The sequence below is a fragment of the Strix uralensis genome, chromosome 5 (assembly GCF_047716275.1).
Source record: "Strix uralensis isolate ZFMK-TIS-50842 chromosome 5, bStrUra1, whole genome shotgun sequence".
NCBI classification, from domain to species: domain Eukaryota; kingdom Metazoa; phylum Chordata; class Aves; order Strigiformes; family Strigidae; genus Strix; species Strix uralensis.
Genome location: NC_133976.1, coordinates 6579233 through 6606827, shown reverse-complemented (window position 1 = coordinate 6606827; position 27595 = coordinate 6579233). Strand labels below are relative to the sequence as shown.

At 40.2% G+C, this 27595-nt stretch overlaps 1 protein-coding gene across 9 annotated transcripts in view; it reads right to left on the bottom strand.

The window, feature by feature from the left end:
- CELF2 (CUGBP Elav-like family member 2) overlaps positions 1–27595 on the bottom strand; it is a 385790-nt gene that overhangs the window by 187136 nt on the left and 171059 nt on the right. Inside the window, exon 1 of one of the 9 annotated variants that reach the window (XM_074869743.1) lies at positions 23084–23154. The exons of the other annotated variants lie outside the window; for them this stretch is intronic. The gene's annotated coding sequence lies outside the window, so the exon portion shown is untranslated. Of the gene's footprint in view, positions 1–23083; positions 23155–27595 lie in introns of those variants that run through there. 9 annotated transcript variants of the gene reach the window in all.

The window sequence follows — 27595 nt, the reverse complement described above, 5'->3', positions numbered from 1 at the left end:
AAAAAGTTTTAGGGCCAAATTCTCAGTCTAGATAGACTGTAACTCTGAGAGTAAATTCACTTAACCTCCTATGCTACCACCAAAGACAGAGACCCCCATGAGATTAAAGAACATTATAGTCCATCCTCTATAGATTAGAGATATCTTTTATGATAACTTGCAAAACAAGCACCATAGCAGAATGGCTTGGGAAACAGGAGTCGTGTGCCCGTTGTCTTCCCCTCCAACTCACTGCAACTCATTCTGTTCATCTGAGGTTCCACCAGCACGGCAGCTGGTTTCTGGGGGGGAGCTCAGGTATCACTAGCAACCTGGTCGTAGTAACTCTGATCAGGAAAGAAGCATCTCAGCTTCCTGAAAGCGCTTTGCCACCTGTGCTGGCCCTTGTGTCACTAAGTACCCGTCTGCTCTTCCCAACCAGCTGGTTGCAAACCAGTTACAAACTAGTCAATGTCAGGAGACTGCAACCAGTTTCCCCTTCCATCCCTTAATGCCCTATCTGGCTCTACACCAAGCTTCATCCCACAGCAAGTGTATGTTGTTGTATGTAGCATATGTTGCAAAGTGGGTCTTTCGGAGATTGCAAAAAATGATAGCAACCAAATCTAGTGAGGAAAATTAATTGCATGCATATTTGTAGGACTGGGTCCCACACAGTATAAGTTGTAGCTAAAAATGAAATAAAATTAGTGAAAATATGAATATAAGCGTACATAATTAAGAATAAGCACACTGTCATAATTTTCAACCTTTGGAATATGTGGAAAATATTCTGTAGAGAATGGGACAATTTAGCACATCATTTGCAATCTGAAATGCCTTCCGTAATAGAAACAAAGGAACAGTAATCGCATTGAAAGCTATTTTAAAAGAAAGCAGAGCTTGTGCCTGACCCAAGAAAGCAGGTAGACCTCCACTGCCTGTTAATCAAAGAGAACTGAATGAGAAAAAAGATAACTATAGGAATAAGAGGTGGATACAATGAATAGCTTGAAAGATTAAAAGCAGATCGAATTCAGTTATTACTTTTGCAGAAATATCAAAGCATAATTATGCTGTTTTCACATGTCGTTATTCGACTTTCTGTGGAAATAAAATTAACACAATTAATAAATAAAAAGTATTCATTTAAAATCTAAGCATAGGGAACCTTTCTACAACTGCAGCTAAATTGTTGCAGTGCTCTCTCCGCCCTCATATATCATTTGTATCTTGAATATATTAACTTTGAGTTAGGCATAAAGAATTGTATTATTATCAGTCACATTATAAAAGCAGACTCTGTATAAACATGTTGGATCACTCTGGCAGATACACAAAAGGTAGACTGCAAAAATTCAAGGGCAGGATACGGAATAGCATGAAGCGCTCTCCGTAAAACATTGTCCTCTTGATCGCCATTTAATTATAGTGTCTACTTGGTTTCCTTTTCAATTTCTTTCCTTCTTTCATCTCTTCTACTAAAACACTCAGTGCAACACATGGATGTAATGGCTTTAGCGGTACGTTAATTGGCTCGGGCCCATTTCTAATGCAAGTACTCAGCACGCCAAGGGACAGCTTTGTCACACCCAGGAGGTAACGCTCACTTCCTTCAGCAAACTGACAACACCATCACAGCATTATAAATAATGAACTGCACAGAAATGATCACCCTGATCTTCTGCTTATACCCTCTCCTTCCATCGGAAAAAGCAAACAACACGTCTGACCGCTAAGCAAGACATTTGCATATCAAAAAAAACCCCAACAAAGACTTTAAAAAAAAATTAAAAATTTAAATTTACTACGATCACTTGAGACACATATGGTGCAAAGGCATCTTCCAGTACTATTGCGAGAGATGACTTGTAACTCCCCAAAAACAGGGCCTGAGAGAAACAGGCCTGCGAGAAAAATCAGCCTGAGAGAGATAAGAGATGGGGGGGGAACACAGGCCCTCCAAGCCAAGGAATGTTTCAAACCCTTGCAAGTAATAAAACTAGAGTCACAGAGTGGATAGTGTAGAGTTTGGAGCTGATAAGGCTGCCTGGATAGCAGAGGATGCAGCTGGAGGAGGGAGCCCTGTGAAGGAAGGATGGTTCTGCTCTGGTGTATCTTGTAAAGTTTCAAGGGCCATCCATCCGGTGAACAACCTTTGCTTCATTATCCATGAAATGCATATTAAAGTTGACTCCCCTGAAAATGCTGATTACCAGATCATGCTAATTACATCATCCCATGAAGCACCTTACCCCTCCCCATACATGGGATACATAGGTATGTGGGTCAACCTAGGGGATGGACCCAAGGAAAGCGTGTAAAAATTGAGGGCTTGGCGAGGAGTGAAAGGTAGAAAGAATAAAGAAGACATGAAGAAGTGAAGAAGATGGATGCATCCCTGATGAACTCGGACAGAACCAATGCAGGAACCCAGACTGGTGATCTTTATTTCTCTATTCTCTCTATCTCCCTCCTTTTCTTTTTCCCCTTTTCCCTCATTACCATAAGTAACGCAAGGCATACTATATTGCTTGCCATAACTTGTTATATACTTAACTAATTATTGTGTATCATAACTTGTTATATACTTAATCAATTATTGTGTACCCAATTAGTACACTGTGGAAAATTAATAAATGTCTGGACTTTGAGATTTGTCTCACCATTGTCCACTGCATTGGGGATTTACAAATCTAAGTCACTTGTCTCCCTCGTCTGAGCGGGGTGTGACAACTATAATTGCTTTTTATTTAAAATCATTGGGAGTTCAGTCTGACAACTGCAAATATACTTTTGTTTCTTAAAATGACTCACAGAGAGGGGGGAAAAAAAAGGAAAAGAAAAAAGTTAAACCAACTCTATCTAAACTCCTTGCAAATCTCTAAATACATTTTCTTCTGCTTATTGGTTCTACTTTCAAAAATCCCATTCTACTTTCTATGTTACAATAATACTCTCTTCTTGCCATTAATGTTGTGTTCAGTGAAATGCTAATATTTTTCAGTTCACTGTCAGAGAGAACTAAATCTACAGCAAGCTAATCTGCCATAAAGTCATGTTTTATACACATGACTACAAATTGAGTTTTACACTCCATGGAAAGCAATCTTCCATCTTTAAGGGTATCATGAGACACAGAATTAGATCTATTCTTCTGGCATTACTAAATCATAAGATGAAATATAATTTGACGTGCAAATGATATTGTAAACCCAAGGCAATGAAGCACTGAGAATGTTTTTAGTACTAAACTTACTTGTTTGCTTAGTATTAAGAGTCTTTTCAAGAAAATTAGTCTCTATTTATAATGGAAACAGCATTACATAAACTTTTTTTTCCATAACACAGGTCCTAGTCTAGAGATTGAGAGCCTGTATGAATTTATTTCTAAATTGGGCATCTGAGTTTAAACATGTGTTTCTCATCTTTTAAACGCCGGAGATGTGTGCACTGGGAGTCTGTCACAACTACAACTTCTATTTCAGATACTCAGAGTAACTTTTTTTGAATCTGGATGTCATTTAGAGCTGGTTTCACTTGTCAAATTTCCAAACAGCTTAAAAATAAATCAGCTAATATATTTTTCTGTTTACACTGGGAACAGGTCTTTGGTCACTTGATCTCACCGGAGCAAGCAGGGGTGTATTGGCAAAGTGCTTATGGATTTGCTTTCTCAGGTAAAAGGAGGTATGCTGGAAGGGTTATTAAGTGCTGCCTCCTCACAATACTAAATGTTATCTTGCAAGATGGAAATGATCCCTCCAGCATAACCCTGGGCACTTATTTACTTTTATTTATAGTCCCATTTTAGCAGGGCCTGGAGGGGGACCAGTTTCTCCTTGGAACCCTTTGTGTACTTGAACTCAACATGTCTTAATGCAGTGCTGCCCTCTCCATCATCCGTTAGGGAGATGCAAAGATGTCCCAATATTCATATTCTGGCCTTGCTAAACTCTATTCTTTGCCAGTTTAAACCCAGTAATCCCAGTTTAAAACAGAAGGGTCAGTATCCCCTTTTGTACCACTATATCAGCATAACAAGAAAAAGAAAAGAAAAGGCTTTCTAATGCTTTTTCAAGATGCATAGACAAGAGTATCAGAGTCAGACTGTTCTAGCCACACAAATGTTGTCCTTCAGGACTTATATTGTCCAGGGTTACTATGAACCTTCTTGGTGTTTATTCCTTTTCAAACCAGATGAGGGGCAAGTTACACCAGGGCCACCTTCTACTCTTCTGTGTTGGCCTTCTTGCATGTTGCTCTTCTCTTCCATACTTCCAGAAAGAGCATCCACACTTGGAGTGTGTCTACAGGGGAAGTGGCACAGTCCACTTTCACAGTGGAGCAAGACACCTTGCTCAGAGGTGGTCACAGCATCTTGGGGACATCTAGAGGTAAAGGGGGGTTCTTAATGCAGAGAAGCTCTTCATTACCCATCTTCCTCCTCTTCTTCAACTGCCTCCTAAAAAAGCACTTCTTTGAAAAGAGTCATCAACCCGTAACTTGCTGCACTGGGTAAATGCAGAAAGTGGACAGACTGTTGCCACTCCGCAGTGTATCAAAGAGGGAAGAGCCAGAGAAGTAACCAAGTTCATGTGGCTGAGCTGAGACCAGCCAGAGATGGAAAAATTCAACAACCAGGACAAATATTAAAATGTGCATTAATCCATTTAAGAACATACCATGTTTCCCACTTACTTAACTTCTTTTTGTTGGTGGTCAACTAGTGTCAATCATTACTTGAATAGGTGGCTTTTTGCATTAACTTCTAAACTAACAATCCCTACATTTTGATAACCTCCCCCAACAAAAGATGAGGATAATCCCACTTCTGGAGGTGATTGGAAGTGGCATTATCTAAAGATGGGTCCAAGCACAAAAACTAGCCAGTAAGCCACTGGATCACAACCTGAACTGCAAAACTCAAGTTGCTCTCCAGCACTGACTCCTGGCTCTTTGGAGTAATCAACCAGGCAGGGAAGTGGAAGGAGAATGATTACAAGCGACCGCACATCACTTTGCATCCATCGGCATGCTAATTTTTGGCCAAAATAGGAAATTATGGCCAATGCCAATCACTGTATTTAGTTCAACTGCACACATTGACATTGATGGAATTGTATCACGTGGCATCCAGATCACCAAACGCATTCCTTTTCATGGAGAAGTGAACGAGAAAATATCGCTAATTGAGACACAGGAGCACCTTATGGCAGACTAACACTTGGTACAAACATCTCTTTGATGTTTATATAATGTATTTCTACAAGAATAAGCAAGTTGATTCTTTCATTAAGAGTAACACTTTGAACTTAAAATAATTCCTTTCATCAGAAGACTGTGGAACATTTTACAAAGATGGTCAAATATTATTAGCATACTTTTATATGGGGAGAAACTGAGGCCAAGAGAGATTACTTGAATTTTTCTCAGATAGCTAGGAACACAATTAATTTATCCTGATTCCGAAACTGTGCTTCAAACTACGAGACTGTGCTGATATTAAAGAAAAATTTCAAGCCAAAATGCACTACGGTTTGACACTGTCTTAGAAAGTTCTTTGCAGAGGTCTGAAGAAAAATGGATCTAAACACAAAAGCCAAATCTACAGGATCCTGAATCCATCTAATCAAACTTTTAAGATGGTGAACATTTTAAATTTTTTTCTCCCAGTTTTAAAACTTCTTAGAGGTAAGACCCATTCTTTACCTCTGTGCCAGAAGGTATTTTGCCCATGGATATGATTAATGTGTATGTATTTAGGAACAGAGACACAACATGCAATGTAAGCTATTAAAGGACTGGGATACTTTATAAATATGTATTGCATTCACATGCAAAAGAATTAAAGCAGCAGAATCGCTCAAGTGATGTGCACAGCAGATCCTGAAAAAAGAAGTGGATCCAAATATCAGATTGTTCTTGTTTCAGCTCTGAAAGATGATATGTATGTTCTCTTTTCTATTAAATTTTAAGGAAAATAAATCCTGGGTACTTGCTACAAAGGGTGGAGGAGGGACAGTGAACAAGAAGAGGAAACCCTCCCTAAAGCAGTTCAGCTGTAACTCTTAAATCCTTTCCCTCACAAAAACCTGCTATTTTGGTGCCCCAGGTCACAGAACAAAATCCTGGGGTTGTGAGGGTGTTTGGACACATAGAGGGAAGGAGGGAGAAGAAAGGTGGCAAAATGGAGATGCGGGCAAAGATGAGGACAATCTAATCTCATGTTTTATGCTGTATAGGAGGAAGGATCATCTGTGAATACAGCTTTACACTTCTGAAACTTCAATCAGCAGAATGTACTCTTAAGCATCAGGTTAAGGCCGCTACAGTTACAAAGATATAAAAGGTATTGGTCCACTTCTATGGAAAAAAAATTTCCTCTATTTTTCTCCTCACTCCATTTGCCTATCTTTTTTAATACTGATTGCATTAAAACCAGAATGTTTTATATATACTTTTAAAGTTCATAAGTCTCCAATACTTTCTTTTCTTTGCACAATTAGCTTTAAAATAACCACAGTATTTCTGAGCTGAAGCACAGCCTGCAGTCCAGTGTCAACTTTGGGTATTAGAGCACCTGTTATTCTTACTGAAAGGATCATATTCAGTCTTACTGTAGATATGATGCCCTTCACAGATCTTTTATGCTGCACTGGCATATTTAAGCTGTAGTTGAGAAAACCTGATAAACAGGTAAAGACCACATCAGACCAGAACTCTAGTTTTCTTTGATATCTTTGGCACTTTTCAAAGGAACGCTTTGGGAAGAGTACAAGAAAAAGAAGGAATCAGTAGTATAAATTATAAATACTAAATTGTTTGGAATTCAGGATATTTCTCAGCGGCTCCTATTTTCCCCTGTCTACATTCCTTAAAGAGCATGCATGAAGGCTGCAGCTGCAGACTCCTTTATCTCCCTGGCCAAAACTCTCAGGAAGAAAATCCCATTTACTTCAGGCTATAAATAAATGAATTCCTTGATTCAAATAGAGACATCATAAAGGTGGGGGTGGGGGCGGGGAAGGGAGAACCAAACCCAAAACCCAGAAAGGATGTCACCTTCTTTTCACAACAGTCTCTGTCCCACTTGTTTCAGTCCAGTTCATTGTTATTCATACCCATCCTTTTCCTATAAATATTTGTCTTGCATTTGTCAAGACTTATATTTAAAATATGAAATTCTATTTGGGGTTTTACAGTACGGGAGGCTATTATATATACATTATCCTTATGTGCATGATTGGGGAGAATAGATGATTTGTGAAGTTATCTATTATGGGGAATAATCAAGATTAATGAGCCCTATGGCACTTGCTGGATGCCTCCAGAGATTTATTACTCAGGTTGTTCGTTTTTCTTGTTATGTTGGTGCTGTCAAGAGTCCTATAACAAATGCAAACACAGACGTGTATTAATTGCAAATGTGGAATAAGGCTACTGTGATGTTGCTAAATACTTACAACTCTGCTGTTTGTACAGCATCTTCACTGGCTGCAGGATTTCTTATCTGCCAGGTTTCTGATGAACTTTCTATTTTTGTATACGATGCAATTTTTTTTAAATGCTTAAAAAAATAAATTGGGAGGGGATTAAAGAGGAAGGGGAATCCTGTTTCCATCTTACTCTTAATAATGCAAGCTCTGGGCAGAACTGAGTGACAGAGCCCTGGGCTATTCCTGAAAGGCTGTGCAGCCAACTCTGGAAGATCTGATTTTATCATAGGTACCTTTCAAAACAAGACTTTAAAAACTCCAGTAATAGTGGCATAAAATAACTTTCTTAAGAAACATTTGAGCTCTGTTTCGCTTCCAAACCTGTCTAAAGATGCCATTATAACATGCATCTGTTAAGATGCTAATGCTGCTTTCATCAGCTGACATTCCTGCTTTTCCACGGAGGTGTCAGCTGCCAGAAAACTCCATAGTATCAACAGGAGGATCACTGTGACCCCTGAGCCTATTAAGTTATTTACTAAAAGCTCAGTGTGTTCTGGAAAGTTTAGGTAGCTGCACTTCTCTGAATGTAAAAATGTTCAAGAAAAGCTCCTCATTTATTTTAGGCAACCTTTTTCCTGTATTGTATCTCTTCATCAATGCCATCAAGCTGAATAGTGATCAGAAGTTGCCATGCTTAACGTACATGATTTATCCTGAATGGACAAAATTAAAATATTTCAAAAATGCAAAAAAGGCCATTTAAAAAATAGTGGGAAGGATCAATGTTACCTTAAATATTCCCTGCACTGAATTTAAGTTCAAGCAATGCAACACTGACCTAAATTAATGACAAAGTAGTTCATGAATGCTAATGAAGTAACAGCATGCGTATCTCAGCGTCATGACGTCTGTAGCTTTATTCTTGGAGAAAGAAGTCACTTTGCCAGTTTTCTTCTTCATTAACACTGATGTGGACAGACACCTTATCCCTTCCAACCTTCTCACACGGGATTTGCACAAGGGCCATTCCCAACCACCGACATTCACAGGTCTCTCCTGTGTGAGTTCAAATCAGAAGGTGTAGAGTTTTCATGTTTACACATTCATACATAAAAACACATTTCTACCTCCCAGGCAGATGTTTTTCTGATTCACCATGCTGGCATAAACACAAAATGTGTGGGATGATGCTAATAGCTCAGCACTATTAACGTACGGGAGGGTATAATAATGTAGCATCAAACAGTGATACCATGAAAATACATCCAGATCTTCCCTCTCAAAATAGTACAGTATATGAGGACCTGGAAGGACCCACTGAATTCTTCCCTGACAGAAAACAAATCCAACAAAAGCTATTTAAGACAGACATGTAGGTGCAACTTCAGGTTTGGAAGTCACCATGTAACAGTTTGAAAACCACTGGGAAGGCCTACAGGAAAAAAAAATAAATCCTTGAGTACTTTCACTATTACTTAGTTTAATTTTATTTATATATTTTCTAAGGGCTTCTGTGGAAGACAGGCTACTAAGTTAGATTGACATTTAGTTTGGCCCTATAAAGCTGTTCATATGCTTTTACATAGCTAGTGCTGAAGTTTAAATAGCTTTAGAAAAAAGATTTAATCCTCTTTTTTAGTCATATCCTAAATTAAAATTCATCATAGTCTAACTACTAAGCATTGCTCCAGGAACAGAAGCCCCTGGTATCCCTCCTGGAAAATAATTCGCTATAAAAACTCAAACCCTCCCCTTTATTCCCCACTCCTTACTTTCATGACTCTCCAGGTTCAGAAGACAACTTTTTTTGGTTAAGAAGTTGTCCTGTTTTTGTGAAGTCAGCAGCTATGCTTTGGAGACACTGCAAGTAGCATTAGCAATAGTAACACCCAAAAATGAGAAATGTAGCAAGTCCTTTGAAAGGACTGGAAAGGATATTCTTTTCATTAAATAACTACACGCACTCGTTTTTCTTCTGATCAGAAATAAAATACAGAAGTTTGTTTCGTTTAGGTCTGCACTTAGTACCCAAGGAATTTGCCATGCTGGGGGAACAGGGTCATGTAAGATTCAGAAATACAAATTTGAGAGTCATCCCTGACTAGTAATCCACTTTTATTTTTCTCTTACCATCATGAAAAAAATGCAAAAACATGGAGATATACAAGGAAATAACAGCATAGTCCCAAATGTTTTTTTAAAAAAACCCATCAGCTCAAATAGATGGGTATTTATTGGCAGACTTAAAAAAAAAAAAAAAAAAAAGAAAACGTGTTATTAAATAGCTGGAGAACACCGATGCAATTCTTTGCCTTTAGGTGCTACTCTGCCTTACAATGAAACAAGTTTTTGTATACTTGCTACCCAGACTGATAGGTACTGTCTGAACAAAAACAATTTCCTTAAGTGTTAACCATTTGTAGCAGTAATTTGTATAACTTCAGGCAGTAAGTTAACATGAGATGGCTATTGGAGAGAAAATTCAGACATAATGCAAAAACTGAGACAACAATTCTCATTTTTGCATAAGTAAGTGTTAGCAATCGAGGGGGAAAACCTGTTATATCTGTTTAGAAAAGCTGGAGCAGAACAAGTCTCACGGCATCTATTAGTAGATTGACAATGAATTAAGGATGCTCAAAAGACTAAGGCAATGGCATGCAACTTCAGTATGAGACAGGCAAAATATCATGGAATGCAGAATAGATTCTATAACTCAAAGGCTAGAAGGAGGGCTAGAATCTCTTAAATTCACACACATGGCCAATTGGCAGAAACTGTATCACTTTTCTTTAAAACATCTTCTTCCAAAGACTTCTCAAAGGGTGAACAACTCCAGACCAACCTTCATTGATAAAATGGTGCAGGAATATCTACCAGTTTAAGAGCTTGGCTCTGTCTTCTCAATAGCCACCCATAAGTTTGCAAAGGTTCCTCTGAAGCCTTCTCCTCTCCAAGCTGAACAAGACCAGGTCCCTTCCATAGCACAGTGGTGGGAAGACAACAAGCAACATATATAAGTTAAAAGAATAGTATCTTACTGGATAGAAGGAAAAATATTTTCCCCATGAGGACAGTCAACCCTTGGAACAGGTTGCCCAGAAACACTATGCAATCTCCATCCTGGGAGGTTTTCAAGACCCAACTGTATCAAGCCCTGAGCAACCTCATCTGACCTCACAGCTGACCCAGGTTGGACTAGAGATCTCCTGAGGGACCTTCCAACCTGAGTTATCACATGATCCTATTACTACAAGCAGCAGAAGCACTTAGTAATATCTTACAAAAATGAGAAGTGACAATAGAAAGTCATCACATCATGAAGGGATGAAACTGAAGTATCAGAGTATGAAAAAAGTGAATTCTTTTTCCAGGGGCAGCATAACCTTATCTCATGCACCACAGCAGCAGCTCAGTCTTATGTGGCATGATAGAAAGTATCAAAGTCTCTTGGTTTTGATAAATTATGAGTCACCTACTAGCAAAGAACAACTTTTCTTCAGAGGCCAAACATCACCAGATCACCTGAGATTCCATTCAGAAAATCTGCTACAAATGACAATTTTCAGAAATTAGGGATTGAGATTTTTGCTCTCTGCGTATGACAACACACTGGATGTAGGAATGAGTGGTGGATATTTTATAGTGCCTGATAACCTAGGCATCCTAAGAAAGTAGATACTTGATTTCTCTGTACCTGAAAACAGAAGAGAAAGCTCTATGTAGGTTATATCAAATTGCAAACTCAGCTTGTATTTTAAACACAGGAAAGTTAGTCTAGATGAGCAGATATTATATACGCGTGACAAAACCATAAAAGAGAAAGCTAAAACAAGGTAACATATATTTGAAGGGAAAGGTTCCTACAGAGTATCACCCTCCACTCTCTAAGATATGTAATTAAATATGCAGGTATAAAAGTAGGAGTCATCCAGAACATCTCCTCACAGTGGTTGAAGTTACAGAAAACTTTTAGCAGCCCCTAAGGAAGTGCTGTTAGAGTAATTTGGTATTGAGTGTAGGATCTGTGAGCACCAATGAGCTCAACCTTTCACAGACCCTTTAGTTCTGCTTCCACAGGAGACGTTACTGCAGACAAAGAAAGAAAAACGCCATGAGTAAATGCTAAAGGTGTACTTTGAAACCACTTCTTGCTCAAACAACTTGAAAGACACAGACTAAATTATAAACAACCTGAGACAAAAGCTACTAACTTGTAGCTGTTGGCCAGTTTGATTCCAAAGGTTCAATTCCACATTTTAAGTACCTTAAAAAACAGATAAGATGGTCAGACAGCACCAGACTATCTCTATAATGATGTGCTTCAAAGTCCAAGAATCATCAGTGAATAGCTCAAATTTACAAATCACCTCCAAGCTATATGAGTCAATAGAGTAAACAAGAGATTTTTTTTTTATATCCTCAATGACATTTTCTCAAAATCTAATCACTGTGACACTCAATCTTTATAACTATCTTAATATTTTCTCTACAATTCAAATCCTATGATGGGGCTACATAATGGGCAAGATGGACACCTGACACTGTAAGCGTAAAAGGCTCATACATGTCAGAGAGGACTTTTGTGTGATTCCAGAGAAAGACAAATGGATGGCGCAAAGATGTGGCTTATTCAGACAGGCTTCATCTCATACAAAGCTCTGAAATTTGGAAATTTGCCGTTTGTTATAATATTTGTAAGAACAACTAGTGATCGATTCTGCAGGCTGGCTGACTGCTGTCTGCTGACTGTTTAATGAAGTCTAATAAAGTCATATATATATATGTATTTTTCAATTGAAAGGTTATTGCAATTAACAAAAGTGAGCAACTAAAGCCAAAGAATACCAAGTCAGCAGATGCACAGGGACTATGCAGAGAGCCCTATCTGCCTGCAAATATTCAAATCATAAATAAAGGTCCACCACCTTTGTTGTGTATATTAAGATGGATATTTCCAAGACTGACTGGAAATACTTAACTGCTTTCCAGAGATGCCTAACAATAACACCTAAAAGCATTACTGCATGAAGAAATATGGTTCATAAGACATCTAGTGCTAATTTAATTTTCTGTGCTTCACTTTCATACTGCATATGTCCATGTATGTATCTGTGCTGTACTTTCAGGCTGTATATTGCAGTTTTTAGAGCAAACATCACACTGACCAGAACACCACCTTGTCTTTTAACTTCACATTCTTTCTTCAGGCATTTTGAATACAGAAGTAGTAAGGATCATAATTCCACTGTGAGACACAACCTACATTTCACAGAATGAAAAAGTAAGGCACTAACTGTCAGACTGATTTCACTGAGCTACAGAAGCCTCGCTAAGTACCACGTTAGGAACCCAGCCACTTCCCCTTCTTTCTACAGTCAGTAATAAGAAACAAGGTGACCAGATGGCCCTGCCAAGGACTTTTAGGTAAATGGACTCCGCTTTCAGGTTCTGTGAGGTGTGGAGAGTATTAACCCTATTTTATGTACTAGCTGCACATAAATGCCTCTAGGCCGAGTGGTAACATCACCCAGACAATTCTTCCACCCACCTAAAATCTGACTCAGCCCCTGGAGGACTTTCTCCACTGCCATACACTAGGACAAAAAGACTATTAAATCCGTAAACACACCCCATAAGAGACGAAGTGCTAGGTCACAAGCAGATAAAGGAATAAAAGCAGGACTCCACTCCCAGACTTCAGTTTCAAATGCCAGATCATGTATTTTTTAAATCCTCTTTAGCTTCTATATTCATCTTCATGCCAAATTGTACTGTCTGACTGACATTGACCTTGCGTGTATAGGAAGCTATACAGAGAGAAATGATGGGGACAGTCATTAAATTCCTGGTTTTTTAAATTTTGGCTGGAATTAAAATCCAATATTAAGTCAGTTAAATAAGATTGTCAAAAAGAATTAAAACCTGACTAATATCTATTGAAAATAAGACCTTTTCTTCCACTTGTTGGGAATGCAAATTTTCCTGTCTATTCTTGGCCATTAGTGAAAGGCGGTAAATGTAATTCTCAGTTTTCTCAGCAAAATCTGTCACAATGTGGACAAAAGAGTTCTTCTTTCTTTCAGGTGGTTCAATAGGCTAAAGAAAAAAAATTCCTAGAAAATGTCTGCCTACTACTGAAGGAGGAAAAAAAAAATTGTGGGCAATCCAAACAGAAAGAGAATATCGCGAAGTTGCTGCAGAGTTTTTAAAGGGTAGTCAAAGACTCGGAGCAAGAGCTTTGAGCCTGGTGCACACAGGTCAGTCAGCACTTTGAGAACTTGACAAAAGTATTTTGGGGAGACAAAACAATTGTACAATGATACTGTGCCAGGCAGTATCTGTTTCATTAGAAAAAGAACTGAAAAATGTTTTTAAACTCAAGTTGCCAGAGGATGGGAACCTCAATCCATTCCACTCCTACCAGTTTGATGCCGGTGCCAGCAATAGATGCCCAGAGCCTGGAGAGGGATCACAGGTCAGCAGGAGAGCGCCTGAAGAGCAGCACGAAGGAATTCCAGCCAGTAAGTCAACCTCATCGGGGGCACAGCTCAAATGCCTCTATGCAAACACATGCAGCTTAGGGAAGAGGAGTTAGAGCTGTGCACATGCCTGCAGGGCTATGACCTTACTGGCATAATGGAGACGTGGTGGGATGGCTCCTATGACTGGAGTGTTGGAATGGAAGGACACAGGCTCTTTAGGAACGACAGGCAGGGGAGATGAGGAAGAGGTGTCACCGTCTATGTCAATGACCAGCTGGAGTGCATGGAGCTCTGCCTGGGGATGGAGGAGGAGCCGACCGAGAGCTTATGGGTCACAATTAAAGGCAGGGCAGGGACAGGTGACATTATAGTGGGGGTCTGCTTCAGGCCACCTGACTAGGAAGACTGAGCAGATGAGGCCCTCTGCAGACAGATAGGAGCAGCCTCATGTTCACAAGTCCTGGTCCTCATGGGGGACTTCAGCCACCCCATTATCTGTTGGAGGGACAACACAGTCCCAGTCTTCACCGGCAAGGGCTCCAGCCACACTGCCAAAGATGCAGAAGGCAAAGGCAGGGACTGGAAGAATGAAGAACTGCTCGCTGTAGGGGAAGATCATGTTTGAGGCCATCTAAGGACCTGAAGGTGCACAAGTCCAGGGGACCCGATGAGATGCATCTGCAGGTCCTGAGGGAACTGGCAGATGAAGTGGCTAAGCCATTATCCATTAGAAGTCCTGGCAGTCTGGTGAAATTCCTGCTGAATGGAAAAGGGGAAACATAACCTCCATTTTTAAAAAGTGAAAAAGGGAAGACCTGGGAAACTACAGGCCAGTCAGTCTCCCCTCTGTGCCCAACAAGATCATGGAGCAGATCCCCCTGGAAACTATGCTAGGACACATGGAAAATAAGGAGTTAACTGGTAACAGCCAACATGGCTTTACTAAGGGCAAATTGTGCCTGATGAATTTGGTGGCCTACAATGAGATTACAGCATTGGTGGATTAAGGGAGAGCAACTGACATCATCTACCTGGACTTGTGCAAAGCATTTGACACCGTCCTGCATGACATCCTGTTCTCTAAATTGGAGAGACATGGATTTGATAGATGAACCACTTGGTGGATAAGGAATTGTCTGGATGGTCACACTCAAAGAGATGTGGTCAATGGTTCAATGTCCAAGCGAAGAGCAGTGATGAGTGGCGTTCCTCAGGGGTTGGTGTTGGGACTGGTGCTATTTAACATGGACAATGGGAATGAGTGCATCCTCAGCAAGTCTGTAGATGACACCAAGCTGTGTGGTGCAGTCAACATGCTGGAGGCAAGGGATGTGCCATCCAGAGGGTCCTTCACAGGCTTGAGAGGTGGGCCCCTGCAAACCTCAATGAAGTTCAACAAGGCCAAGTGAAAGGTCCTGCACATGAGTTGGGGAAATCCCAAGCACAAATACAGGCTGGGCGACAAGTGGTTTGAGAGCAGCCCTGAAGAGAAGGACTTGGGGGTGTTGGTTGACAAGAAGATCAACATGATCCAGCGATGTGTGCTCACAGCCCAGAAAGCCAACTGTACCCTGGGCTGCACCAAAAGAAGTGTGGCCAGCAGGTCGAGGAAGGGGATTCTCCCTCTCTACTCTGCTCTTGTGAGACCCCACCTGGAGTACTGCGTCCAGTTCTGGGGCCCCCAACATAAGAAGGACATGGACCTGTTGGAGTGAGTCCAGAGGAGGTCCACAAGGATGATCGGGGGCTGGAGCACCTTTCCTATGAGGACAGGCTGACAGAGCTGGGGTTGTTCAGTCTGGAGAAGAGAAGGCTCCAGGGAGACCTTATAGCACTTACAGTACTTAAAGTGGGCCTACAGCAAAGATGGGGAGGAACTTGTTATAAGGGCATGTAGTGACAGGACAAGGTGTGTTGGCTTCAAACTGAAAGAGGGTAGATTTAGATTAGATGTAAGGAAGATGTTCTTTACTGTGAGCGTGGTGAGACACTGGAACAGGTTGCCAGGAAAAGTTGTGGATCCCCCCTCCCTGGAAGGGTTCAAGGCCAGGTTGGACGGGGCTTTGAGCAACCTGGTCTAGTGGAAGGTGTCCCTGCCCATGGCAGGGGGGTTGGAACTAGATGATCTTTAAGATGTCTTCCAACCCAAACCATTCTATGATTGATCAAAGTTGTTTCCTCTTTCTATGCCTGTTCTAGCTACCAAAACACAGAATGGAAGGGGAAGTAGTCCTGGCTTGCTCAAACCTGCAGCACTACAAAGCTGGATGGAAGCATTAGTAATTTTTGATGTTTTGAGGCACTTTTGTGTTATTTTGTTTTTCTGCCTTTAAGTATCAAATACTACCTACACCCACAGGCTATGCTCAGCTTGAATGCAATTCAGCTACATTCCATGGGGTAATAACATTTGACTCTCACATGTCTTAAAAGTACCACAAACCACACAAAAAACCCCACAAACATCAGCTGAATAATTCTCAGAGGATCCTCAGGGCTTCTACCACTGTCGGTAAGTAAATTGAAGGACAGACGCACAAAGAAGTCTTCCCTTAAAGCCTTGTGAAACATGCGGGTGGAGCTGCAGCTAGGACACACTGGGCACTTCTCCCGTTCATTCTCCTGGAGGCTTCATATTACAGACTGTTTCCCAAAACTCCTCATCAAAAGCATTAATTTTCATAGCTTTTATTCATTTTTAGGCCTGGATTCTTTGCATACAATGACCAAGGCAAAAGATAGATTAGTAGCCTACCATACTGAGTGTCCACTGAAGCAACAATAGAACTATTCAGAACTGGGACAACTGGGAGATGCAGACCTGGGATGCAGCATCCATCCCAAGGCAGAGAATAGACACAAAGTGCTGGAGATGCCGGGCCTGGTTTTCAGTGCTGCGCAAAGCAGGGTTGTCAAGGTCTTCCCCCTCATCCCATCCTTTAAATACATGCAGTTCAATTTATTCAGTACTCCAAACTCTGCGACTTAATTCCTTTTGTCTACGGTGCCCAACACAATAGGACCCCGATTCCTTGTTGGAGCCCCTTAGAGCTACCATAAAACAACAGTTTTAATCTGTTTTCTCGAGTCCTAGTGAATGAAGCTTTAGAGGGTATTTTTTGTCGGCTCTGCCAACTAGATACTTCATAAAGTGAAACAGAATCTCTGCTTCCTTCAGGGCACCTGCTTTCAATTACAGGAAACATACGGCACCTTCAGATTTTTCAGCTTTCAACATCTGTGCTTTGCAGGTACAATTTGTTGCATTCAAATTACTGCTAAACCTGCAGAATGGTGTTGAGCTTTCAGGGGCATGCCTGAGAAACACTAGAGATGGACAGAAAGTAATGGCATTTGCAAATGCTTTTTAATGTCTGATTAATGACTGTTCTGAACCAAATCCTTTAAGTTGTTTAAAAACCTCACCTCACTCCTCTTGGAAAGTCCATTCAGCCTCAGCTTGATTAGAAACATCACCTCTACCCTGTAGTAGATGAACATACTGACATTGCTGTCCAGACAAATACACCAGTCTCCCACCTTCTTCTAACGGATAACATTATAAATAATACTTTTAAAAAGGAAAGCAGCCTGTTATATCCAGTCAGTCACAACTGGTCACCATGTTGGGATGAGACAGTGACAGCTACAGGTTTAATTTTATTTTCTGCATTAGGTTAAACATGTCAGGAGGAGAGACACACATGCACACAGACTTTTACTCTCCCACCTTTTCCAAACAGCACTGGTCCATACAAAACACACCAGCTCATCTGAGTAACCCCTCAGGACTTCTCCAGGCTGGTACAGAATGACATAAACCTGAATGCCCATTCCTAGACAGACATCCCGTCGCACTGATGGCAGGAATCTCAGTTTAACCAGCACCGTGATGCTTTCTCTTACTTAGGTTCCTGCTGCTAGCCTACTGGATCCTTATTTCAGCTGTCACCACATCATAGCTGGTGCTTGCCAAATCACATAAGCTAAAATATATCTTTTTTACTGCTTCTACTGGGTCTAGCTCAGGAAAAACTTGCTGGTCCTAGGGAACACAAGCCAGCAGCCCCAAGGTCTAACCAGGAGACAAGAAAGTGGTAAGGAGAATCAGCAGAGTGAATGATGAATGTTACTGTTACAAGCAAAAAACGGAGAAATATCTTCTAATTCTAGACCTGCACGAACAGATTTTCATGGACAGATGGATGAGAGATCCGTGGCAGAACAGGACTCACAGGAATAGTGTCTGGAAGATACTCTCCAGGATCAAATCCAGTTGGTTTACCATACAGTGATGGCTACTAGAGTATTTAGGTATTTACACTCTTTATTATTATGTCTGTATTTTTTTATTTATTATAACTACATTATATTATTTCATATTTATTTACAAGGATCATTCTCCTGCTTAAGGTAAATTCAGATCCAGTGGAATTTCACTGAGCTGACTTAAAATCACGGGAAATCTTCTATGGAGGGCTCTGCGCTGAGTGCTCTTCCCTCACCTGTTCACGGTATAATAAGCTTCTAGGGCCATGTGCGTGAGAGACATTAAGAATAGAGAAGAATTCAGTTATTATGCTTAGAGAAATCATGTCTTAAGACAAGATTTTTAGGCTCAAACAAACTTAGAAAAGGCAACTAGAAATCAACTTACATTGTTTAGTTAATGTAAGGAAAATCTCCCAAATTAGTGCCATACCAACCTCCATGAGCCCTGCATTCCAGAAGTCTTTTCTCTTAGATCACACAATTTCATCCAAGTTTCTATCACAATAATGAACAGAACATTGTGGCAACTACTAGGCTGGTTTACACCTTTTAACCTGGATTCCGCTCTGGACTTGTGTCTGCTACAGTTTTACTCCAGGAGATTGAACAAGTAGGATGGGATCCAGATTTGTCTTTGCATTCCAAGCAGGCTACACCTCCTATGTTTGGTTCAGGACTTTCTCTAATTTAATTATGTTTGCACTTGGATGTGAGTTAAGTCACAGCTCAACCATTAACTGTGCTCTGCTATGGCATCCACCTCTCTATATTTGACTTCACTAACTGCCTAAATGTTTTGCAGTGAGTTTTTGATAAGTGTGTGTTTGCAGATTTTCATGACAGACTAATAACACCAAAGGAGGCTCCAGGAATGTTTTAAGTAAATATTATGTGTATATTTTCTCAACAGTGTCTGCCTACCAGCACCTTCAGAGCTGCATAATCTTATCTAGAATATGTTTGCATTCTGTTTGCACTAACCAACATGGTCCATACTACTAAGCAAACTGTTATTTGATTAAAACATTATGCAGAACATAATTCCAGGACACACAGTCATGTAGCTCTGAAGAGGTAGCAGTTTCTATTTCTGTCCTGCAATATTTGCTTGCCATCATTAGGTATTTCTTCATCAGTCATAATGAAGAATGAGTAGATGCAGGCCTTTACCTGGGCCAGGAACTTCTTAAGGTATTTTAAGAAACTATTTCTTCTCCTGCCCTTGGCTTCTCCCTTCTTGTTGTTATTCCCTATTTAGGCCTAAAAGTCACAAGAGAATGGATGCCTGGAATATAGGTCCAGCTGCAAATGATTTGAATTCGCAAGAACTTCAGAGCAGGCATCTTCTCTTACTGTGTCAAGAGATGACAGAACATCAACACAACGAAGATGCTCGAGCTTGGAGGAAAGCAGATGTTAGGCATCTTAACTTTTTCTAGTAATTTATTATATTGTCATCTTCTCGTCTGCCATCAGCAGATGGTTTAACAGTTTGGAGTGGTAGCCAAACTGAAAAGAATTGAGTAGTGCTGCTGACCGCATTACATGGACGAGAACTGATGAGGGCATTATCTTCTCATCTGAAATATGAGAACTGAATTCCATGCTCAGCCACAGACTTCCTGTGGGCACGTCTCATTTGGGGTATAATAATAGTACAATCTAAACTATGGCAGTTGCCTATACAGACCATATACAAAATAAATTTGGGCTAAGCTAGTTACTACTAACATCTGTGAAAGCACAGGCTCTGAAACTCATCTGCTGCAGACAAATCTCTAATCTCTTTGGCTCAGATTTATTAAATCTATGTGTGCAGGATTTCCTATTTAGTCCATGAAGAGAAATAATCATTTTAGAGGGCAACTCAGACTTCAGGTGGACTGAAATGGAGGTAGCAATGTCTTTCCATTGACTATAGAGCCATTCTAGGACAACTGTACATAAGTACTATCTGTCAGTAAAGGAGGATAACAGCTTTTTCATGGCAATATCATGCAGATGAACAGAATATATATGGCTTAGAATAATGACAGAAATTATCTACCTCAGTTAAATCAGCTTTCTTTTCTGTTCAACTTGTCTGCTAACAGTACACCAATATACATCTGCTCTGTAAAGGCAAAGCATTCCCTTTCTGTTTCAACAGTTTAAGGTGTTGCTAGGAACCTAAGACCAGAAAGGACATCTTGTGTCACTGAGCTTGGTCCTCAGCCAATATGGGTAAACCCAAATAATAATCTCATTCATCACATTCAAGCCCTGTAGCCCAGTAAACACAGTGTTGCTGGTGCCAGTAATAGGCCACAAACTTTGTGCTGAGTCTGCACAGCCTCGGGATCCAGGCACGTCAGGCTTGCCTACACTTGCGTTGCCCAGCCTGGAGCTTTATTTTAGCTGCTTTAGCTGTAGCAGCAATTTTCCTAATGACCAGGTGGCTATTGCCTAATTTATTTTACTTTTGCTTATCTTCGCATAATGATGTGGTTTAAGTGTAATTTTTATACAGACAGTAGTAACAAGTAGTTACTCTGCGTAGGATGAAATATTTATGATTCCAGGATAATGACAGAGTGCAGAGGAACACAGACATGGTATCATAGAGGAGGCCTCAGAAGAGGCGACACACGATGTAGTGCAGAGGAGTGGAGGCACGAGCTGATAGCACGCAGGGCACAGAGTGACACTCAAGACCCCAGGGCTATAAAAATTCACCTATAGGTGGCTAGAGAAATGCAAACCTGTGGTTTTAGGGATAAGAAAGAAAAGGTATCCAACATATGTAAGACATTGCATACATACTGAATTCAGGTGTATCATAGTGTTGCAATCCAATGAATAGAGAGCGAGGTGTAAAAGCATGTTGGAAAACATAAAAATAGCCAGAAGCAGAGCCCAGAGTGAGATGGAAGAAATCAGCAGTAGCAGCATCATGCTTGTCATGGCAAAGAGGAAGAAACCCTCACTATCAACATATCCCTTCCAGTGAAGCCCTTGGTACCCGATGACGTGTCATAACCACTCCCCAGCTCCAAAAACTAAAGCCAACAGCCTCATGACCCATGGAGTAAGGGTGAACAAAACACCTCAGAAAGGGGCAGATACTCATAAATGTGTGTATATCAATTTAAAATTTACTATTCAAGCTTCTTCCCCTCAAAACAGTATTCTTTCTTTTTCCTTAATAAGTAGATCTGGACTAATAACAACTCTTTGATTAGACCATTAATATTTCAATTACACTAACAATAAATTTTTGCCTTTACACAGAGGCATTTTGTTTTGCCTGCAAGAAGATTTTGAGTGTAACAACGTTCATTATTAAAGCTAGTTATGCCTTTTGTCTTCATTCCTCCTACAAGACAGCCAGGCCAAAACCTCACAGCTCTGATCAAAAAACCAGCCTACTAATTTTTTAGTGTGAATATGGCTAGTTTATATCCATTACTGTCTGCGCTTCTCTGTAGCATTTACTCTTTCCATATGTTCCTGCACAGTGGTCACACTCCTGTTAGGCACTGCAGAGGCTAATCAAGACAAACACTTTTTAGCCTCATCTTGTGAAACAGTCACGGCCTCTATCATCTTTTCTCGCCGTAGAAACCCCAGCATAGAGACAGAGATTATTCAGAAAGTTTACAGTGAGACCTGATCCATCGGTTAAGAGGAAAGGTGCAGCCATGACAATCTTATGCTAATTTCAAACATTTGGGTTTGCTAAAGTAGTTTTTGAGTAGTAACAAAGAGAGTTGTAATAACATAACAATCATGACAATGTGTTAATAGTTTTAATTGAAGTAATTTCTGTAGACAATAAGAATTATACCCTAATGTGTTAATTAATATGATTAGGAAATGTTGCAAAAATGAGTATGTAAAATGATGTAACATGATATCCAGAAAGGTGTGTTTTACAGAGGATGGTTCCTCCGAGTTCTCCTCGGGGTGAGATTTATGGACGTTAACACAAGGCTTCGTCAAGGTAAACAGATGTTTCGATTTTAGTTATAATGAACATTAACTCTACGTCCCCATTTCTGCTTAATTAAACCTCTGACTCTGCAACCAATCAAGAGCAAACAGAAAAGGTAACAGGCACTAATTGGGCCCTGTGCAATTTCAGCCACAGCTTGCAGCCAGAGTGGTCTACCTAAACCAAAAACCTCCTGCAATAAATAAGTTTTGCTCCTGCTCCCCTTTGCCAGCCTATCCAACAATTTCTTCACTCAAAGCCAAATCATGTGTATGCATAAAAAAATGGGTTGTATGAAAGCACTGAAAAACATACAAAGTGAAAAATTAAATTAAATGCCTTTTTACTCCTGTCCAGGTAGTCACTTCCTTTTACAATGTAGAGCAAAACAACTCCAAAACAAACTAAAAAACTCAGAAAAGTCTCTTACAAACCCTCCTGCCAGACAGATTGACAGCAAGCTTCTGTGCTTTTTGATTAATCTTTACCCTCCCTTAGAGAGGATCATAATTGTGCCAGCACGGAGTTAAACACCAAACAAGCACACAAGAGAGAGAAAGAAGGAAACAGCAGCAACCTGCTTTTTAAATGCACATGTAAAAAACATGAGATGCACCTACTAATAGAGAAAACCTTAAAAAGCATGGTGCTGTGCCCCAAATGTGTTTTGAAGAGCACACAGCCTCCCTGTACAAAATGTCCCCCCTCCTCCTCACGACATGCGTCAGTCAGCGCCAAAGCAGCTTCATCTGAGAGGAACCGAGGACTCGATGTGACAGAGCGCAGACCTCTCCTACCACACTTACAGAGGAGGGGAGAAAAAAAAAAAAAAAACAAAGAGGAACTTATGCCCTAGAGGACACAAGATAATTTCACATTATTCTGTTAATGAATCTTTAAGACAAGATAGGATAAGAAAATCGTTGGAATACCTCACAGCCCCTTAGATCTGGAAGTGACAGCTGCAGCCTCTCTTGAACCGCCTCACTTCATGAGCATGCTCCTGAAGGCTTCTTTCTGACCTACAACCTTTATCTGAGCTTCCTTTGTGGCTTAGTAATACAAAAAGTGTCGCTTAATCGTTGCGCTTAAACCATTTGCTCACTGGTTAACTTTTTTTTCCGCAGCTGAAAGCTGCGAGTTCACAAATCTAGCAGGGAAAAACAAGGAAAAATACCCTGTGGTTCACTACAAACACACAATTACCCTTAATATAAATATACATATTAACTTGCGGCACAGTAATAGTCAGTTGGGATTTACACGCACAACTAGGTTCATCTTCAAAAAGCACCATTTTGTAGCTCTCTGAAGGAAGTGGTAAATACCGTGCACGCTCTCGCCACTTCATGGGAGGCTGGCTACCTAAGCCCTGAACTGAGAGCAGACCTTAAATATAAATCACTTAATTGCTCATTTTATTTGATACCTAAGTACTTCATGCTAATAAAGTTAAGCATTAAAGAATTACAATGTGACAAATTATACGCCCATCTCATAAAAGAAATATTACCGAAACAGAGTCGGATCTGAAAGGCTCTCAATAACATACAGTGTATGCCTAATTTTAGATGATTCCTCAATCACTGGAGAGTTTGCAGTGTACACAGCCAACCCAGCTCTATCAACTGACTTCTATCTCCATGACTCCAGGTCACATTATCTCATGAATGAACTGTTATATAGGTCAGTCAAGAGTCATCTTCTAATAGAATGCACGTTTCAGCCTTGGCAGTTATGCTCTAGATATTAAGGCTATAGACAACTAGGTGAGTCAAAAGAAAATATTGAGGAAAGGGCTGTGATGACTAGCCTTTGTTTCCGACAACAAGCATGGAAACAGTTGCTAGCAGAAGCTTATATATCACTGGTTTCATTTTAACTGGATTTAATATAGGTGGAAAGTGCAGGAGCAACAGGCTCAGTGGAGAGAGGTTTTGTTCGGTCACAGATCAGATTTTAGCCACAAATCAAGTGCTGTCCTGCTAACGTACCTCGGCTTGGCTGGGAGGTGACCTGGTCTCTGCTGAGACATGTGCCAAATATGTGTCTGCTAACTTGCAGTAACTGATACCACCGACTCTTTTCACATAGGCCCCCGAATGGCCATCAGGAAGGAATATTTTTGGTTGCTCCCAAATCAAGGTGGATTCAAGACAACAACAGAACTGAAAGTTTCCGTTCTTCGTCGCCAATCTCCTGAGTCATACTTGTACTTACACGTTTTAAAGAGCGAGATCTTGGGGGAGACTTCCCCATATGGTTCATGAACTGTTTATTTAACTTTGCAATCAGGAGGCTGATGTAAAATACATTACAGGTTATAGCCCTGATAATATTTGGGTAAAAAGAAGAATATCAGACTCGAGATGCTTGATGAAACTAAAGCAAGAGAGTTAGTGCTTTATAGAAATGCTTTTGATCAGACATTTCTTTTCACTTCCTGTTCAATCCAAGCTATTCTCATTCAGATGTAAAAACAAAATTGCAACTGATTAAAACTGGGTCTGCAGTAGTTCCCGTATGAGGAAACACGTGTCTCACACTCAGTTAAAAGCCAAGCTGTCTAAATGCAGCACTGCCTGTATTTTATAATGGTGACCCAGCAGCTATTTACTAGTTACTTGTGTATTTTCAATTTTCAGAAAAAACTCACAGAGGATTTTCTCCTGCTTTGTGCTCCCCCTACTTTAAAAATTGTTTCCGGTGTGCAAAGGGTTAAAACTACTGAAGTGAAAGCAAAATGCCCAAGGCCAAGTTTTCCTGTAGCTTGTATACTTGGTTGCATTTTCATCTCCTGTGTCCTGACAGCTGTTATCTTCAAGTGTGCTTTGACATGCCCATTGCTGTTCCAGCAGTCTTTTTTGTTCAACTCCTAGCTAGCTTTTCAAAGCTTTAAAACCTTAATGCATGCAGGATGTAGAAGGGGGATGCAGGAAGTAGCATCTGTTATATGGGAGATATCTTTTACCATCTTGTGCCTCACCTACGTCAGAACAGGAGTTTTTAAAAGGTACCAAAATATCTTAAAAAAAAAAACCAAAAAACAACCCTATGTAACTCTCTCGCCATCTCCAATAAAGCCTTTGCTCTGGTGTTGTTCCCATCTCCCAGCAACACCTGCTTTGCACTCACACAGTGTGATTCTTAGGAGGATGTTACAAACAGCTGTTAATTAATTCTCGATTTGCACGTGAGATGGCTAATACACTAATTTTACAAATGGGTATGTTGAACCACACAATGCTGGATAAAGCTAGCCAACACAAGTACTTGAATACAAGCTAAGAAGGAGGGAGACTGACTTTCCTTGTCCTGGCTGCTATTCTTCTAAATAAAAAAGGCTATATAAGTGCACCTGAGACATTGATAGCTTTTACTTTGCAAAAGACAAAATCAGAACAATTTTCCAGAAAATAAACACAGATATCCATACAAAAAACACAAACTGGTTACTGATGAATAAATTGCGTCAGGTCCAATTTGCAAGGAAGAGTATTAATGTATTTTTAATGGCTGAACCAAAGGAAGGTCATTATACAATGTTTTAATTCTAGTACATTAGTGTTGCATTTATACATTAGCAGTTAATGTGATAATATCAAACTCTCCACTAGTTGTGACTTCATAAAAAAATAAAGGTTGTTTTAGTATTCTTTTGGAAAAAAAAAAAAAAAAACAGAGCTACTCCAGCCAGTGGGAGAATGTTTATTTTGCTGTATCAATTTTACATGCAAGATGAAAACTATAATGGGAAGTCAACAGATGTGAAAAATGTAAATCTTTGGTAAAGTGCACAATCAACAAAGGCAGAGAGGTTTTTGCTGTTGTTTTGGTTTTTTTTTTTTTTTTTGCAAATGAAATCTTTTTAATGCTCCTTGACCTGTAAATGCCATTTTTAATGGAATGCAGGAAATAAATTAATAGAAGAAGTGAAAAAATAAAAATAAATCTGAAAGTCAGCTTGAGGAAACAGCCTCTTCAGCAGAGATGTTATTTTTTGATTCTTGAAAAGCCACAAGCAACGATCTGACACTCAGCACAGTTACAGTAGGCCGATGCAGCTCAAAGCTCATTTTGGGTAGTTCAGGAACAAAATTCAATGTGTTGTGTCCCATATGTGGACACCATTTATATCCACCAAAGGCAAAGTATCCTCCCAGGATTAGCATTTACAGAAATGGAGTATTTCCCTCAAGATGACACCTAGAGCTTCCTTTATGAGGCTTCTAAATCTAATTCTAATTACCTGGATGCAATTCAAGGCATTCATAAAAATTACAGTTCCCCTTGGCAAGAGGTTGTGCTGGGGGGGTAGCAGGCACAATCACAGGGCAGCAGATCCGAAATTCAGAGCTTCCTGAGGACGAACCTGTCACAGGGCTCTGCTGCAGCCCTCGCTCTGCTTTTGACTCACCTCTTGCTTCCTACAAGTGTATTTGCATTTGACCCACATGGGTGTTTGGCAAAGGCCCTGTGTTTCTCCATAGTTAGATGCTGCCTCTTGGATTGATTTTTTTTGGCCCCCAGAGCTATGGCATATCATTTGCTGTGCAGATGCTCCGTGCAGCTTGGCTGTTTGCAAGTCCTGCGGTGTGGTTGGGGCTCATCACCTCTGCAGGCATATGGTGGCAATTTTGCTAAACTGTCCTAGTGAAAAAGGGGAAACCAAGTGGCAGGCTTTGTGACTAGTAATCAGGTGGGGGTTTTGTTCCACCCCTGACATTTTGTTTTCCCTACAACTCTATCACCTCTTTTCGAGTGTTTGATTCACCACTGCAACTATCCCAGCTGAAGGCAGGCTTAGCTTTGCTGTATTTCGACTAAGCAGTTCAGAGCATTTTACCACTGTGCTCAGGACAGTACAGAGCTCATTAGAGCTGAGACCCTCAAACATTCCTGTAGCACAGTCATTGGTGACAAAGATGTCACCAAAAATTGTACCAAAGCAACAGAGGATCACACCTAGTTTTCATCTTCAGATGGCCGCATCCATGGACTTTACTACCACTGATCACAGTCTTTTTCTTTTATTTTTTTTTTTTTTTCCTTCATTATATGGCTTTTTCCCCCAAACCTTAAACCTGTTCATGGAAAACACATCAGTTTTCATTAAAGTTTACATTAGCTTTCACGTGATTTGCCTGCCCCATCTCCTTTCTCCATACTGTTAAAAAACTGCCTTACCTTCTGTACTGTTTATAGTTGCTTCATCTTTTCAAATACCTCCAAATCTCTTATTAACTTTCTCTTTTCTACCAGTTGTTTTTTTTTTTTTTTGGAGGCAGGTGCTCATAGACTTACAGATGGTACAGTAAAGTTGCATCAGTGTTTTGAGGACTGTTTGAATCTCTAGTCAGTTTTTCTGCATAGGTGAATGGAATATTTCAAGGATTTCTTCCTTTTTAACAGATATAGGATACCACCATCCCTTCTTTTAGGCA